This window comes from Bombus vancouverensis, chromosome 10 (genome assembly GCF_051014615.1).
Source record: "Bombus vancouverensis nearcticus chromosome 10, iyBomVanc1_principal, whole genome shotgun sequence".
Classification (NCBI taxonomy): domain Eukaryota; kingdom Metazoa; phylum Arthropoda; class Insecta; order Hymenoptera; family Apidae; genus Bombus; species Bombus vancouverensis.
In genome coordinates this window covers 5523141-5542747 of record NC_134920.1, presented here as the reverse complement: position 1 = coordinate 5542747, position 19607 = coordinate 5523141, and the positions used below count along the sequence as shown (strand labels likewise).

Below are 19607 nucleotides of genomic sequence, written 5' to 3'. Positions count from 1 at the left end.
TGGAGGAGGGTGGTCGTTGGAAATTTCGCCGAATTACGCAGTGAAACGCGGCTCGAGCCAATAACCGAATCATAATCCCTTAGTTTTACACGGAAACGCGGCGCGCGGGGACAGACCGGTTTCGGTGGGGTGGAACGGGTCGCGGAGCGGGGAACTTTACTGCGCAAATTAAGGCGAAGTGGCAGTCAGTAATTTTATGTGCCCATCTCAGCCACTGATATTGAATTTCCTTAGTCGCTTAATCCAAATCCTCGAACGGGAACGGGGCGAAGAGAGTGTGTTAAGAGAAAGAGAGGGAAAGAGACAGAGCGAGGGAGGGTGGGCGCTGAAAGGGGTGGAAAGATGCGGGGGGAAGGGTGAGAAACCCTTCGTAGCCGGCGGCGGCAGCGATCTCGCGAAATTGAAATCATTACTTTACGGGCGCACCGGCAAAATTGGCTACACACCCGGTGGATCACGATAGAATTTCTAAAAAGCGAGTAACCCTTGATCGTTTCTAATCAGTTGCCTGTAAAACCTGCTGGTTGACTGCTGATGGATGGATCGGTCCTCACGACGATCTATCTTTTCGTATTGATCGCATCTCCGAATAGAATGACAGCGTGTACAGTCGGAACGTTTTGAGGCCGATTGGCTTATGAATTTTTTCTAGGCTTCAAAAGTGAGATTGCTTGGTGCAGGATTAGTTAATCGGAGATATCGTATTTTGGTTTTGAATGACGCTTTTATCATGCGCCTTTATCAAGGATGATTTCTATGTCTCTATTTGGCCGAGTCAGAAACAAAAAAAGAAGTGGGAACAAAAATTCATCGTAATACAAATAATTTCTCTATTTATACAGTGATCATTTGTCTCCAGTAATAGAGTTACCAAGATTTTCTACAATTTCTTACGATTACTAAAGATACGTCGGTTCTTCCTTCATAAAATCAACGTTACATGTGATCGAGATTGGAACACGCTCCAATTTATTTCCATTATTACTCGATCGATCGATACGGTACTAAGCTAGAGATTGATTTTAAGGCAATCGCTAAAAAAAAAGGATGTACAGGATCAGTGAGTAGATGTAATTAAAATATTAATCATCTTTACACACTACATTTAATCACACGTTATAAATTCGTAATTACGAATCCAAGCAATAAGAACAACTCCATCAAACACGTTTTCTAATAAGTTTCAATCTCTGTAAAGTCACAATCCATTTACCCAAGGAACAAAGACAACGACCCCCCGATTGAAGTCAGAATCGGTGATTTTCCGGGTGGATTCTTTGGAACACGATCTGGAAGCCCCATTCCGGGGAGACATGGAGCGGGACACGGGCCGTGTACGCGGAAACCGCAGCGCGTGAAACGCGATTCCATCGGTGGGCCAAGTAAGCCGACATTTCGATAATCAGCGGCCACGTGTTGCGCCGCGCGCGCGTTGACTTGCTATAATTACTTTGGCTGAACCGTTAGCGTTCGCCGGCCGGCGCCGATGCAAACGTGGAACACAACGGTCTCTCGCGCACACACACGCCGCGGGATAATTTATCGCGAACCGATGCACGTTCCCGCGAATATTATCCCGCCGCTGGGAACGAGAAGAGAGTAGAAAGGAAGAAGAAGAAGAGAGGATCCTTGTTCCTGATGCGCGCAATCGTTGTTCAAACGAAACGAAACGGTTCGAGTTGGAGAAAGAAAGGCGGAAACGAGAAGAGGATGAGGATGAGAAGAGAATGGAGAGAGGGAGAGGGTGGAGAAGGACAGAGGGTAAACGTTGTTGCAGTTTGCCGGCGGGTGCATGAGGCAATTACAAAATTGCAAAAATTAACCATAAAACCTGGTCGGCATGCTGCGCGCTACCATAAAACTAGCCGGCCGGCCGGCCAATCGGCGCATATTTTTGGCGTTTACGACCAATCACGTGGCCGCTGAGAACGCTCGGTACTTGTCTGCCCTTTTCCTTTCGCAGCAGCCACAGTTGCCCCTCTTTACAACGCGAATATTCCTCGCGCGGGAAAGAAAATTGCACGGCGATTTTGCGATGCTCCGCCGATCGAAACGCCGTAAAACGACTGCCCCCGTGCCAACCATTCCTCCAGTTTAGTTTTTCTATCTCGTGTTTCGCTTCTTTGTAGGAGGTTCACGGAGTAGACTGGAACGAGTTTAGAGACCTCTTTGAGTGTTTTTAGAAGTTCCTTCGTTTTTTTCGAAGGAATAATAAAGAGTTGTTTGATGCTTTTTATCTACTCGTGAAACAGAAATATTGCTTCGTTATGTTTTCTAAATTTGATGCTGCTTGGTGAACATATTACAGATCGATAATTCTAGCACATAATATCTTACGTATTGCTCCTTTGCACATGCGAAATCTCGAAGTACGTGTACATATATTTTCGTAGTATATCTAGTGCATACATGTAGAATATATGTCATAGTATATCTTCTTCTGTCTGGTATATTTACACGACAGATATAAAATCTTCCTTCTAATTTAATAGGTTATTGACACTTTGCGTTTTACGGACAGCATTTCGGTGGATGAAGCATCGGTGGTTGGTACGTAGCCGGGATTATAAACTGGTCTGTACTCATTCAAGGCCATTCGCAATAATTTCGCTTTGGAACGGCCTCGATAAGAAATCTGTGATATGGTCCCCTCTAAATTGAACCGGTTCGAATTGGCCAACCCCAATTGGATCAATTCTGGGGACGCGCTCGAATTACGCATAACGTCGCTTTACGACGATCGTAAAGCCACTTCCAAAAACGTCGCCTCCGCCTATATCGATTTGCTTAACCATCTTTTGCTAATCATGTTCAGTCCCATGCGAGGAGAGTACAAACAAGTAACAAATAAAATAACAAAATGGAAAGTGCCGTTGGAGATTAATGCAATCCTTATTTTGTTCGAAGTTTCACATTTCAGTTTCATAATATCAAATCTTTTCAGTCATACGAAAGTACTACTAGATCATACGAAATTCAATATATTGTACTTGCTGATCAGGTGATCAGCTAATATGTAAATGCTACATTAATTAAGTAGACGGTGTGCAAATACTTTTTGTAATTACTGTACCTACGTCACGACAGTTAAATCAAACATATCTCTCAAAAGAAACGAGCAGCGTAAACACAAGGGGCCTGCGAGGCTAATAGTGGGTCGTTGTCTAAATTGATCGGCATCCCTTAAACGCGATCGTGTACGTTCTCCAGGGCAGCGGTAAAGCGAAGCTCAGTGGGTGTGGGGAGGAAGAGAAGAAAGGAAAAAAGAGCATCCGGACGAATTGATCCAACGTTCCGTTTGAACGCACAATACCGCAACTCGTATACAAACGTGGCGAACAACTTTTCCTCGGTCCCTCCACGGCACAATAAATTTATGCCTCCATTCAGTGCCACTACTTAACCCCCCACCCCCCTCCCTATTCTCAATCTCTCCCTTTTGCATCTCTGTATCGCGCACACGCGTGCAAACACGCGTTACAATAAGTCCGCGACCTGTTTAATAGAATAATTAAGGGTCCTCGTGCGGCAGCTGATGCCTCGATCGTGCGTTTCCGCGCGTGCACACGCGCGCGAGCTCTCGCTAGCGGATCTGGATCGTGGACGATGTATTGTTGATTCAGGGGGTGCGTATGCTTCGCGGACAATGGGGCCACAGGGGAATTAAGCATCGATCCGAATTCTACGCGGGATTAACGCGCTAAAAAATGGCATCCAACGGTCCAACTGCAAAGATTGCCCCGAGAATGTTCTTCTGGTTGTATACCGATTCATAATTGACGGTGTATCGAATATTTAGAGCAGGCTGGAGAGACTATAGAATTCAGTTCCTAATTTTTCGAAGTAGAATTTAAATTAAGTAGCTCGTATATTTATATTTATATTTGAAACTTTAAACGTTTAAATTTGGAAATATGAGAAATGAAACATTTACGTGCGAAGATATAAAAGAATAGGAATTTTAATTGTGAAGACATACGAAATTAGAAAATGTTCATTTGAAAATTGAGAAATTAAGTAATGTAAACGTGCAGATGTAAAAATTCGTAGATTTGAAATTTAAGTTTTGATTTAGATTTCTCTAAATATAGTCGCAAGGTAAAGGGACAAGGTAAATTTCAAATTCGCTTATCTACGAGACATGATGGATACCAGAACGTAATATAAAGTAGACAGTATGCTTTCTGAACGTTAGATTCGAGGACGAAGGATGTCGTCGATAGTCCGAGTAGTTAGGCTGCGAAACGTTCTCATCAGGGTGGGCAACGATCCAAAAGTTGGTTAAAAGTTTTCATAGTAAATACGAGGAATTGGGACCACGTTCGTTTGCATCCTGGCCTACTGGACCGTGATAATACAATCTAAATACACGTCGTATTAACCGTGTATCGGTAGATTTATCGAATTGACCTGTCGCAAACACTCATCAGGCTATAAAGAAACGTGCACCCGCTATGTACATTACGATTCTTCTTTCCCTAATTCTAACTATTTGCTACAAGATCATCTTCGACCGTCAACAGATTCAGATTATACTTATTCGCACAAAATACATTTATTCCTCTTCCAACTCTGTCTCCTTCCTACAAAATTGTCTTCGATCACCAGTCGGTCTCGAAACGAAAAAGAAACGGTTTCATGGCAAAGTTGGGTCCACCAGACGGGTGACCCACTCGAGGCTGTGGTAATACGGTTTAAATACGTACGATGCGTGAAGGCGTTGATATCGCGGCGATGGTAAGGTGTAAAACCGCAGGATTCCAATGGAAACAGTTATTTGCGGTCACGAAGTGTACCGTGACGTATCCGAGCTCGCGCTTGCTCGCTCGCTCGCTGACTGGCGCGCGTGCGAACTTACTATACGTGTCACCCATACCTATACAACCTCTTACGTGTATATATGTATATATATACACATATGCATATGCGCAAACACATGTACAAACGCGTGTTCTCAAACTATAGTAGACACAAATACCTGTATACGTACATATGTAAGGGACACACGTACATACATAGAGAAGCGTATCCAGACACCGCGTAACCGATGGTAGGTGTACACACCTTCCTTCCGTCCTTCCTTTCCCAGGAAGTGGAGTCAAGTGGACCCACCGCCACCGCCGGAAACTCCACTAATGACTAAACTTGCTAATTTCGACCAATTAGGCTCCCACCACCTCCCGTTTCGCCGTCCTCGCTGTGTCGCTTTCGCCCTTACCGCTTCTCTCTCTCTCTCTCTCTTTCACTCTCTCTCACCATCTCTTTGCTTCTGTCGCTTTTCCACTCTCCGTGGCCCGGCCAACTTGCAGCTCGTCTAATGCGCGCCGCATTTACCTTGACCGATAGACGCCCGCTCCTAATTTCGTGGTACATTGCGCAGTGCGGACTGGCTGCGGATTAAATATTTTCTTATTAAACATCGTGACCAACGGTCTTTGTACTTACATTTTGTCGCGTGCTTTCTGGCCTGGCAGATTGCGAGGGGTTGAGTGGACTAACGAGGGCACGATCGAACATAGACATTCGGACGATGATCGGGTGACTGCGCTTGGTGCAAACTGCCAAGGATCGATTGGTACTCGAGTATACCTTCGAAGGATAAAGTCTACTGTTTCCTTCGGGTACGATACTTTGGAATGGATGTGTTTGTTGAATTAGGATCACGTGTGGAAATTTTGTATTTACTATGAAAAGTAGGATTACATGTAGGAGTTTCAGTTTTATCAGAATACGTACGAGATAGATCGGAATAGATAGAATGACGAGTTGTTTAATTTATATCTAGATATGTAGGTGATTGCATAGTGAGAATAGCCGCTGATATTTAGTACAAACTGAATGCATTTCACTGCTTTTATTTTGTTCAGTCACTTTAAAATTGTTAGTTGATTTCATAATTGTCATCACATCACGTCATATATTGACGTACGATCTCATTATGAATGGGAATATACCTTGTTCTAAAAATTATAACTAAGTTGTATTTGCTCAAACTTGTACCGTATTATAGTCTGTGCTATTATATCACCTCATTCATCGTTGCAAGAGAAATCGCTTAAGTCTGATGAGGGTTGGACTAAGACAAGGTGAAACAGTTCTTCTATATTATAAAGAAACATGGATACCTTTTAAACAGCTTAAACTAACTTGTTGCTTAAACATTCATTGGATTACTTTATGTTTTTCCTAGCGCCGGAGCCTCTTTTAAAAACAGACAAAGACGAAGGTAAAATAAAGTTCCCAAAGGGCGTGCAGGTAATCACAGCAAGATTACCGAAAACTACCTTACTCTGTCGACGTCTCTTTCCCTCTCTCTCTTTCGTAGATTATTCGGCAATTGAACGCGCGGCCGGTTAAGTAGTCGAAGGATATTGAGTGTTGTGGTCGGTTTGAAGTTCGCATGGTGTGGAGTAACAAGCTGCCACCGTTGGATATTTATAGGGGCCGTCAGGGGTCGAAGCCTGTATTGTGGAATACGTGCGCGAAAGCCTCTCGCAGCTGTGCCAAACACAACAGTTTTACACTTTATCCTTAACCGTACACGCTTCCTTCGACGAATTCGCGACCGCGTCTCCTACTTTTTTTTCCTTTCTCGAAAGCTCGTGCTTGTGCTTGTGCTCGGTACATATTTTCTAAGCCCGTCGAAAATCAATTTTCTTCGGTCGTCTCGTAAGTAAATGCTGATCCTGATAAATACGTCCTTTGTTGATTTACCACGCAATTTCGTTGCGATTTTGTGATTGTGAGTCGCTGTGAAATTCGCTAGATTTGTACAGTGTTCTCCAGTCTCTGAGCAAGAAGAAGGAATATAATGTTTAGTGAGTACAAGGGAGAAAGATATACTTCAAGCTCGGTTTTTCTGTATCCTTTTTATTATCTGTGTCAATAGGTTTATTTGTCAATAGACCGAGTAGAGTAGAAAAAGGCGAGAATGGTTCACTTAAATTTGGACAAAACCAGTCCATTGAAGAAGCAAACATTAATGAATTTTTAACGATACGGTGCACATGATCACTGCGATTTTTCTATACAAAATATAGAGTTACCGAATGGTATAACGTCAATGTTACAAAATTACAATGACAATTTCTTTCGCTTACGATACTCGCCTTTTACACAGAATATACTATGCATGGCTGGAAAGTATTAACTTAAAAACGAGATCTGTTGGTCCGTAGATGTAGATAATCTATAAATTAATTTCAAGTCTCGCTTCAGTCAATAATGAAAATTCGTGTGCTCTATTTAATCCTTTCACATAGAATGTGTTTCTATTATTAATAATTGATAAAATACAATGTTTCCCGCAAACCACTATAATTTCATCTCAGGTAGAGGTTAAGTTCTCGAAAAATACAACTAAAAACCGTGGTAAATAAATAGTATTGCGATAACTATAGGAACATATCATAATCAGGAGATCTTGTATCATCCACCATGTCACGCAACATTGTGCCAAATGGTCGAACCGACTGATTTATAGACATGTCCTTCGTTTCCTCTTCGTTTCTTAGGTCAAGGGTTAAGTGGGAACCTTGGGAATCGGAATAAAGAACGGCTCTTCGAAAATATTTACGAAAAATCTCTGAATGTTAAAGCAGAGGGAGAAAGGGTGAAAAAAGTACCGCATGGGGACATCGATAAGGGTCTCTCGATGGTTGGAGGTCGCGAGTGACCGTATTAAGGGGCCAGTATGGAGAACGAGAGACGGAGAGGGAATGGTGGACTGACAAGGGCGTTAATGCGTCGGAGATTTATGTCGTAACGGGCAGGATGAAATTCCATCGCGGTAGGTACGCGTACATAAGTGGCGCTGGTACCGGCTGATGTCGGTGGAGGCGCGAGAATTATGGTGGCCCGTACTGATATCCACCATAAACCCCGCCTGTGCCCCATCGACCGGTTGGGCATACTTAATTAAATACGTATTAAGGGGCTGAGTGTGTTCCAATGTACGCCCGTATCATGGGATAATATATGTTCACCTGTGAACGTGCGACATCACCAAGGGACACCACGAATTGCTTCGAAATAATCACCTTTTGCGACCTGTTACCGGATAGTTTTTTGGATCCTTGAAATTCCGAGAGAAGTTTTAACTAGAGTGAATAATTCATTTTCTAATCTCGTTCTTGTAATTACGTTGTAGCGGCACATGAGCCAACGGAAGATTCGAATCGGAAGAGACTCATATTGTTGTACCTTGGAATATCAATGTTGTTTTGGTTTACTAGGTTCAAAAGTAAACGAATACCGGACAAAATAATTATCGCCGTTATTTGTAATCGTCAACCGGATTTACATTCGAACTTCCTATAATAACAAATGTAGTTAGGAATAGACAAACATGATCTCTAGGACAGTCAGTATAGCGAGTCCTTATAGCATGTCAATATAGCTGTTGAGGTTATTCGGTGTGTAAACAGAGAAAACACGTGGATAAATTGTAAGGTAGAAAATATATTTATAGAAGTGTAATAAGTAAAAATACAATTTGAGCTGGTCCAGATCCGCACGTTAGCTGTGTTACCTAATAACTGAAAACCCCGAAGCCAACGTCGCCTGTCTACTGTTTATGGCCTGACTTCGTCGCAGTCTTTTGTCTACGCGCTGTCGATGGCTTCAGTGCTTGAGAAAGCTAAAAAGGACCAGATGTAGAGTTTTCTTAGAAGTGGTAACCACTTCAACAATAGCGAATTATTATAGCGAGTTAGACAGCCGAATAGCGAGCTATGAATTTAAGTTTAGGTAATTTCTATGGATGAAGATGTATATAATAATTTTGATCGTTCATAGGTTGATTTAAGAACAAACAAATGATAATCCGTGGAACGAGCTCTCTCTCTCTCTCTCTTTCTCTCTCTCTCTTTCTTTCTCTCTTTCTTTCTCTAGCGTCGTTTTTCAGTCCTTTGTCTTCTCCGGGCCGCGCGCAACAAAATACTCGGTACGTAAACGCTTCGAGAGAATGTCCATAATGATAGCAAAGAGTCCGTTCTTCCTGGTGCAGGTCGCGACCGGCCGTTTCGCAACGCGAAACACCAACGGGCTAACGTCCAGAGGCATTCCTGAGCAACTGGCCGACGACAATAAAATAAAACATTACTATCTCGGAATAGCGCCTCCACTTGGACGTTCTCATCCGCCCGAGAAGATTTGCTTTCAGTAATAAACGTTTCGCAGAGTCGCGAGCGCCCTCACGGCCCTTTCGTGGAACGGGTGCCAGCCGCCATTTTACAATATAATCTTCGCCACGATTTGTCTGCTCCAAGAAACGTGCAAATTTACGCTTTTGACGCGAAATCTATCGTTGAAGACTATAGGCTAAAGTCGTGAATCGTTTCGAAACGATCAGAAACTACGCATCGTACGTTGGTAGCTTAAAGGTGGGATATCCTATAAGCGAAGAAATTCACGAGTGTAATATTAGTTGAAGATCATTTAAAAATATGCTTCTTCAATTTACATATTACTGCATAATAGACGCATCTCATATTGATAGAGAAACTTTGTGTATGAACACTGTACAGTTGAAAGACAGCTTATCTCTGATGCTCATAGGGCATTTCTCCTTAAGAACTAGACCGGCACTCTGCACCTTTTCTGCTCTTTAGAACTCCAACGTGTAGTCTTAAAATAACTAAAGTATGTATACGACAAAAAAAAAACAACAAAAATCAGAGGTAGTAGATGACTAGCATTTCGTTTAACCTGAACTTAACAGGTATAACATAGAAGAAAAGTATCTTGTAACGTATAATGCAATATGAAATTAATTATAAGAATGACCAATATTGAAAAACATTGTGGTTCTTGAACCAGAAAACACCGGGTTATAACATAATACTCCGAGATATGGACGTAATAAAATCAAAGAATCGCCACGCCAACACAGATTAAAAATTCTATCTAAAAAAATGTTAAAAATCGCGACAGAACGACTGAAATAAGTGAAACAAAAGCCGGGTTATGAAAAATATTCACCCCGTGACCGTAGCGGAGGCAAACAAAAGAAGAATCCGGGCCGGGCCAAAGAGGAATCGGTCGGAAGAACGGATATAATGATAACTTGGAGTCAGGTATAATGAGCATCGAGGGACAGCGCTCGAAGACATTGAAAATAATCTAATTATTAGCGGGGACGATTATAGTAATTAGATGCAGCGTCCATGGGCCGGGGCGAAGTCGGGTTCCCCGTTTGCCGCGCACAGCCCACCTATTACAGGTATACTCTGCCTATGAGAGCGGTCAAATGAAAAGGTGTACACTCCTACGGACCTCTTTTTCGAGGAACCGTGTGCCCTCGAGATAGCCTGTGTGTGCACGCGGGCAAACGTGAAACGAAAAGACGAAGAACGAAATGGAGAATGTTGAAAAGGGGAGAGAGAAAGAGGGACCACGTTCCCGGCGTGCAATTATGTAGGAATCCTGACGGCGGAAGAAAGCTTACCCGATCGCTTGGCTATGCATTGAATGCAACAACTTTGAAATGATTCGTGCCCCAAGGTGGACGCGTTGTTTCACCGCGATGGCTCGCTTTGTGCTTCCGCGGACCATTTTCTTGCGACACCGAAGTCCGCTGATTTAGATCCTTCCTTCTAGGAAATGGAACCCAATCCATGGATCGCGATACACTTGCTCCTTTGTTTCGATTTTTCTTCGCATCTGATATAAGGACTTTGTAAGAAACGGCGAAGAACTGCAATAAGATTTATATAAATTGGTCACTATATATGTTGTGTCCTGAACCAATTTATACGAGCCCGTTTCATCGTTTTCGTATATACGATCAATCTTTGAAATGGCTTTACACACTACGTGACACCAAGTATAGGATCACCATTAATTTATCTACAATAATTTACAAAATCAATTTACTATCTTCCTGCCTTCCATCACCGAACTAATTAGAATAAATATTGACCTCATAAGATATTCACCGAACAACACGTTGCTTTATTTTATGATCGTTACCCCGGTGGACGCGTTTGACGTCGATCCTGCAGCCCGATCTGTTTTACCAAAAGAAAGTCTTTTTGTCTCCTTTTATTCAGCGTGGTCGCAATGCTGCAGACATTAGGTATTTGCATTTTTTCACGGATCTAATGGAGCCATAATAATCGTAGCACGCGGATCAACTTCGGCTGCCGGTCAACCACTCACCCCCGCGAGTCTGTGCTCCCCTCGAGTAGCAGGGATTCTTTTCGTCGTCCACTACAAGCATCGGAACGGCGTCGTTATTGTATGGAACGAGGCGTCCTCGTTATCGTCGCTTATCGCTAATAAGATCGCTGGACCGCTCGTTATCGTCGTCGTCGCACTCGCCCTGTCCTCATTTTCGTACGATTGCGATCGTTAATTATCCCTATCGCAGCTGATCGTCCTCTCTCTTCTCTTGCTTCTCCTCTCTACCCTCGCCTCCTCCTTTTCCTCCTCTCTCTCCTCCACTTCGTTCGAAACGTTCGCGTCCATCCTCCTCCCATCCACATTCTCTCTCGTCGCTGTCGTCGTTGTTGTCGTCGTTCTCCTCGTCATTATCATTCCGGTAATTATCGGTGTATTCCCTCGTTATCATCTTGTTATCGCTTGGCCGTCGTGCTTCCGCGGCTGATCGAATTTCGAGGGCTCCCTGGGTCAGGGGTCGTAAACAGACCTCTGATCCTGCATCTCGCGATTTTCGTCAAACACGGTCCCCCGAGCCAGATGTTCCAGATCGAATCTTCCTTTTCCTTCTTCTTCTTGTCAAAAAAGAGAGATATCGATCGCCATTTTACGGAAGAGAATTTTGTCGATTTTTTTATTTGTATTCTCCTTGTTGGATCTGAAATACATAACATTTTCTCATTCTCTTGTTAAATTTGTTCTTGGCCATAGTTACATGTTTATTTATAGAATCCTTTAATTTCAAATGTATCGTTTTATTCTTGTTACAAATAATTTGTCATATTTATATTTAGATCTATTCAAAACCTACTTGAAATCAGTTTAATTTTTTTAACTTGTTTTTACAATTATAGAGACTTCTGGTTAAAGGATGATCCGGTAACAGGTTGATACTAGGGCTTAATAAAATTAAGTGTATGTTATACATTTAATTAAACTTAAAATAATATGACAAAGACGAATAAGAAGTACCAGTATACATTTCTGTCGTGATGAAAGTATACATTAATATCGCCAAAAATATTTGCATGTTCTTAGTAATGAAAAAATGAAAAAATTTGATACCAATCATTCTGCTTGCACTGATATCTCGGCTGTTAAAAGCTAATAGTCTCGTAATATAACGGTATAATTATTCCGTGTAAAATTCAAGGTTGAACTTTAAGCTGTCGAAGCTTAATTTAGCTCAAATAACCCTATCTTACTTGAATCCGTTTGAAAGGTGAGAATTTTGTATTGCATGGAAACGACTTTAGGGAGATATAATCGACAAGTTTCTATAATGTTCCTTGATAGCTAATAATCGTCGATCTATGGAATTTAATGATAGTCGTGAGAACTCGAATTTGGATTAATTGTATGATACCAACCGGTGTCGATGAGGCTTGACGTATTAATACAAAGATCGACGTTTATGCTTGTCCATTTTAATGCATCGTCTGTGGAAGGGGAGAAGGAGCGACGATAGCCTGAAAACGTTTCTTACAGGGCCTCAATTAGTTCAAAATGTTTCGCTGGAATGGGAAACGCAATACACCCTAACGTTTAGAGATGTGCCTTCGATCGGCCTGAATTCGACTAATACGCACTTGGACTTCGACTTTAAGTATAGAGGCAGCACGATCTCATCGAATCCAAATGAACATCCTGCTGTCGGCGGCCTGCTGTGTAATTTCAGTGCGCGTAGTATACGTGATTATTTGGAAGAAACGTAGAATTCGAACGAAAATCTTTCTCTCGGAATGGGAAAGAAATTTGGAGGGGCAAATTGATCGGTGTCGATCGATCTTAACTAAGAACAGAGAATAAAATATCAAGTTGTATCGAAGCTTTATTTCACTTTCAGAGAATGAAAAAGCTGGGAAATATTCGAAATAGACTTGTCACGTGAAACTCTGTGACGCGTTGCTGTTAATCAGCTGACAATAACATTACGTAAGCGGCGCTCGTGGTGCGTAAGTCATATCTAAATATAAGACGAGGAATCAGATTCATTAAGACATTTTGAAAGGCGGCACACAATTCCTAAAAATAATTTCGAACGTCGACGATACACAAAGTCTGAAATGCTTTGTAACGCCGATTGAGAATTCCATTTACTCGCAGGTGTATCAACATCCAATATAAATATCATAAATTATCCATATAAGTACAGACACATAACTCGAACAGAAAAGGATTCTTCCAAGTTAAAAAATGTTATGATGTTTAAAAATAAATTCAATTACAACCTCAAGGTTTATTTCTCGAGAATAAAGACTCGATTAAGAAATCGAGATCACAGTGTCGACTTATTTTCTTCCAAAGTATCGTGTTACGCATCATTTCTGAAACGACTTGTAACGAGGAAGCCAGTCGACGAAGGTTCGTGCGTTCGATTCAACATATTGGCCGCGCTTCCTCGGCCAGTCTGGCCGTAAAGACTTCAAGCGCGACTGCCTCTGCATTGACCTTCGTTAACTGGAACGTAAGTCACCGTCTCGCCTTTATCCGGCCGAATAATCGTAGAACGTAATGAACAAACCTCGCAACTAATTGGAACAGATTGAACGTACGATCGTATTGTGCGTGCACGCGCGTTTCTTCGCAATTAATAGCGCCATGACGTTGCACCAATCTGCGTAACGATTGCATCAGTCCCATATCTCAATTATTCTTTGTCTCCCGGTCCCTTTCTTCCTTTTTCTTCCTCCGATTACTTGTATTTAATTGCGATTATTACTTTGCGATTATTCCACAAAGTAGGAAGGAACAAAGGTTCGCACAACAATGATTACCGTTGGAGTTAACCGATACGTTTGAAAACCTATGTTAAGAATCCATGTTGTATCGATACAACGATATTGTAAATAAAGAACACGGCTCAGAAAGAAAACCAATTACATAATAATATTATGAAGAAGTCTTGTACGATAATAACGTTTATCGTTGCATCTTATACCGATATTTCCCCCCTTTCACGGTTCATCTTCTTCATTCAGCCAGGATTAACTTAGATATTCCTATAATCCTTCGAAAAGGATAGTTGAAAGATAATTTTATGCTATTTTACGATTTTTGCAGCACCCCTTACACCAACCAATGTTCCGTAAATTGGATATTCATCTTTTGAAAACTAACTTAAAATAATTAGAAAACTTAGAATAATACAAAGACTTAATCAACATAATTCTATGTAAATTTCAAAGAAAAATGACATTATCGCAAGAAGATTCAACCCTTAAACAGGACACACTTGCGATTTTGAAATGCAGTTTCATCGATCGTTTCGCCCGATACACGCGTCTATCGACAATCGTTCACTTTAAACGCTCCTGTTGTCTAGATGGACCGATAAGCCCAACCGGTAGTTAATAATTAATGGTTAACAATTAAGATTGAAATTAACGTGTAACACCGCGAGGTTTAATTGGATGTAACACGAAAAGTGGGAGGGTTTGGGTGGTGAAAGAAACGAAGAGAGATTATGTGACGAGCGAAGAGAAAGAGGTAGATAGAGAAACTGGCAGGTGGTAGCGCAACGGGACGCACGACTCCTTCGATGTCTCGCTTTGAATTTAATTTCCTCCCTGGTACACATTGGCTGATAAATATTGCGGGCCCCGGGAGATTTTCAAACGTCCGTATAATTAAATCCGGTAAAAATGCTTCGGCCGCGTCGTCATTCACCTTCCACTTTCTCGCTCCTTTCTATATCTTTCTTTCTTCTTTTCTTTCTTCCACCTTGCATCCGTTCCGATTGCCTTTGTAATTCGTTTTAATAGGCGCAATGACTCCTGTTTCCATGTATGATGAAGAACCGGTAATCTCTTACGATTCGATGGTTTCCGGTGGATTTTTTGGAATCGCACGAAAGTACCGACTCGTCAAGATACGATTTTGTTTGTAGCCCTAAGAATAGTAGGTATAGGGTGTGAGGTTACTTTATCAACGAGAAAGATGAAATCTAATTCAGAGTGAAGGAAGTTAATTGGATCTAAATTTGATTGACTGTACTTCCACTCGTACTTTATATTGTTAATTACAAAAATGTTTGATCGTAAATTAAATCTTATGTATGATGAGCGTATAACGTTTGTCTTCTTTCCGAATTTGACGGTGATTTTAATTATCGCGAGGAATATCGATGCAAAATTTGAAGAATAGCAAGGTCGGAACGCAGTTTCTAACGAAGTATTGTTATTCTTGCGTGACGTTAAGGGCGCTGGCGCGTTCTTTTAAGCCGCGTACACACGACTGCAACAAAGAAGAGGTCAGTATAACCGCATCGCACAACTTTCACGGGAAACCGTTCAAAATGAAGTTGAAGAAGTTCGAATCGGGCAACGTGATGGCGCGACGAAATTTTGTTCGGTGTTCGTTATACCTAACGTTGGCCACTGCTCATTCTTCACTAGGTTGCTAGAAGGGACTTGGAACGTAGTAGGTAGCTCGTTTGAAACGGAACACGCTATTATTCTCCCTCGAGGATACAAATCTAAAGGATCTAGGATAGCGATAGACTCTGTTTCGTCTGCAAGTAATTTTTTTCTAGTTGACGCGCGTTATTTGTGATAAAAGTCACAGTAAACTGCAATTAACGCAGGGAATCCGTATAATCGTTCTTTCCAACTTTCTCTCTCTCTCTCTCTCTCTAGTTGTATTTATACACTCGAGCTACTCAGTCGATCAATCACTCTTCGATTATTTTCTGCACGACTGTTGTATGCATTTCAATAATTCGCAGTGTTCTACGTATTAAACCCATCTCACAAATGTATATACGTAATTGTAGCAGGGAAATATTACATGGTACGTTGTGTTTCATATAAAATTGAAATTTGCTTCGTTTCGATGAGCCTCACGTGTCGAACAGCGATACTTTCTCACCTCTTTTATTTACGCACGCAACCGAGCCTTACGATACTCGCCACATCACGCTTGTAATCTTAACTTCCCTGTCTGTAAAAAATCGAATTAACAAAGTTACCAGGTTCTGAACAAGCGAACGGTGAAAATATTTTGTAAGAGAATAAATTGGATATTCCATGGAGAATATATCTGAGAGCAACGCAGGTTCGTTTCACGCGCAGTTTTCTCCAGAAAACGGTCAGGAACCGGGCACCGTTATATTCTTAATGCTAGGGACCGGGCAAAATAGGGTGACGTGGCGCGACCGAAGAGAAGAAAAGGTACTCGTTATCCGGCCCCGGACAAAAAGACAGAAGTTTCGTATAGGTCGGCGATCGTGTCCCGAAGCGACACCCGCTGAGCTACCAGGAAGGAAGATTATTGTTAATTAAGGTGGGCGTGTCGGGCAAGTCGCACGCCGGTTTCACGGCCCTTAACGAAGGGACAGGTCAGCTCGTTTTATGAATCCTAATGCCGACTTGGCCCCTTCACCAAAAATTCACCAAGCATTTGCATTTCATCGTCGTCACCAGACTTTTGCGCCCTCTTCCCTCTTATTCTTCGACTCGTCGCCTCTTAATGTAATTAGTCCTCCTATTCACCTTTGTGCGGGATTATCCGACGTTAACGAGGTTGTTTGATAACCAATCGAACAGCCATTGTTCGTCAAATGTGTTTCTCGGGCTTGACGCTAGGCTTACCGGGCACAGTCAAATGACCGGTTTCAAAATTTAATTTAAAATTGTACATTCGTTGTTACCTCTCTTGTTCATCTAACTTTATGTAAATTCTTATATTATCTGATTAATCAGTTTCTCAATTTTTGTTAATATAGGAGAATTTACATAAAGTTCGATGAACAAGAGAAGTAACAATGAACGTACAATTTTAAATAAAATTTTGAAACCGCCCATTTAACCGGGTCTGGTGAGGTTACTGTTAACGACTTCGTGGAATACGTATGTGTTTCTGGAAAGAGAAGATTCAATTGTGAGGGTGAGGTGTGTAAACTGGATTGTTCGAAGCTTAAGAAAAATAATTTTAAGAAACTACATTATTTTTATTTGATAATTATAACCAGCCTAATAAGATATTTCATGACGTAAAAGTTAAACTCAGGCTACCATGCAATAAAATTACTCTCAACGATAATTTTATAATTTTAACTGTTCGTTTTTGTACTATACTTCTAATCAGACTTTTTTCGTGTTACGTATATCTTACTTCATGTTTGTATGAGAATTAAAGAAAATTTAAGGTAGGATGATTTTAGAATTATAAGTCGTAGAGTATAGACTGAAACAAGAAATCTCATTATTCAAGGTCACTTGCCTCACCATAACCCACGTCAGCTCCCCACTCTGTTCTAATTTTCTTCCGTGTAACCACTAGATAGAACTATGAAGAGGATCTTTATAACCGTGTTAGATTTCATAGGAATCGTGGAATGGTTAGAAGATGAATCGTTTGCTTTCGAGGAACACCTATATCACGTGTCGGCTCGTGACTAGAAGGTGTTAACGGCGATGAGTTAACGAGATTAATCGTGCGAAGAGCGAGGAAAACGAGGAGATCCGATTGGATACCGGAAAAGATCACAAAGGTGTGTAATTAGAGCAGGCTTTGTTCCTCGTCGCCACAGCGGACGCTTCGTTTCCGGTGTCCGTGGTTCCCATTGGGGAACGTCCCGATCGAAATTATCTTTTTTATCGATTTCCCTGAATCCCCGTTTTTCCGGGCCGCTATTCTAATTATAGCTGGGAAAATTAGATCTTTGACGTCACGCCTACATCAGCCGCAAAAAATCTAGCAGTGCCACGAAATGGAAACATAAATCCTCCGTTACACCAAATTCGACGTTTCCCTTCTGTCGACTAATTGCCTGAAAAGTAAAATACTTTTCAACCTAGTTCTAAAAAATCTAATAAAAAAAGCTGGAGACCATTTGTCAATCACCCTAATACTCTAAGTTAATATCTAAAGTTTAAACCCGTAACGTGACTTAACTTGATTCAAGTTTTAAAACTCATAAATCGAGAAAATCTAAATGAACGAGACAAGTTTCACGATGTAAATTAGAAACTTCGAAATGGCCCTTAGTCGTTCGACTATAATTACTCGTAAGCTCGATAAACAAACCATCGCACTGATTCTCGTAAAATGTTTATTATACCAATCGTCCCAGTATTCCTTGATGTCTGTAGTTACAATAACAATCGAGCACGTCTTTATCGTGTGGTTCTGTGGGGGTAAAGAGAGGTTGGTACGGGCAGAAGAAGCAACAAAGGAAACAGAAGTAAGAAGAAACGGTGAACAAGGCCACGTTTACCACCTCTGTTCGACCACCTTTCGTCCCTCTAGTTTCCCTCACTCTATCTGCAGGAACCGTGATGCTTTACTACCGTTGTATCCGGATTGAATTTAAATATTCCTTCGACGGACGAACTCTTTCGCGAATTGCCCTGTCGTAAAAGGTCCATCATCCGTCTCTCTTCCTACCACCCCCTTCCCTACGTTTTCCCTCGCGAACCTCACCGACGAATCGTTTTGCTACGAACTGCTGTTTCATTGGAATCGTGGCAGAGATGGAGAAGAAGAGGGTAGGAGAGAGACATTATGAAATCGTTGCGCGTCGTCTTAAGGGCCAATAAAATTGCACGGAACTCCGGCCGCCGGTGAAATTAATATCAGCCAGTACAGTTTCATCGCAGTATGCAATGCGGCGGTCGTCTTTACGACTAGTTCGGAAACTGTTTCGGCCTAAACATTGTGTGTTTTCGAGATTTTTCGCCAGACCGTCCTCTTATGAAAGAAGTTTCGAAGGCTGCTTCAACTTCTTCGTAACGATGACCGATCGAATGTGTTGATCGATACTATTGACTCTGGTGGTAATTAGACTTTCTTTATAGAGTGAACTTTCGGACGTTCGCGGGGAGACACGATCTCGAAAAAACGCGCCAACGGGAGTCGTAAATTCCCGTTACGATTTGACTAATCGACGCCACGAATCATTCGATCCCTTATTTCTAGTGAGATAATAAAGGTGGTTGATTGAATATACCGCTGCTATTAACAGGTTATTATATATTTTAAATGATCCAACAATTTCAGTGTGATACAAGATTGCGTATTTGAAATAACAACTACGAACGAGTACGACCTGAGACTCCTTTCGTATTGACGACGGTGAGGATATATCTTCTGTCGATTGACTATCTTCGACTTGGAGATTCTTGCTGTTACTTGCGCACTGTCCTCTGACTCGAGTTGATGTAGACTAACCGATGAGATTTGTCTGTTGAATGTTACTGTGGAACAAGTCTAGTGTAGTAGAAAAAGTTGAGTTGACCCTCCTGATGTCGTAGAAGTGAAGTTCATTCTTATGTAATATGGAGGAGAGTTCGGTAAGGGTGTGCCCTTTGAACGAAGAACGTAGATTCGTTGCTCACACTTTTCGTCAGGAAAGTGAGGGTAACGATCTGCGATGCGGATTGGTTATGACCAACGTTAGGAGTGAATTTATAAGAACATGCAATAGACCTAAGGACTTTTTTAAG

General features: G+C 41.6%; 1 protein-coding gene across 2 annotated transcripts in view; it reads left to right on the top strand.

The window, feature by feature from the left end:
• The window catches only part of LOC117157804 (uncharacterized), a 187530-nt gene that overhangs the window by 84901 nt on the left and 83022 nt on the right, over positions 1 to 19607 (top strand). The window lies entirely within an intron of this gene.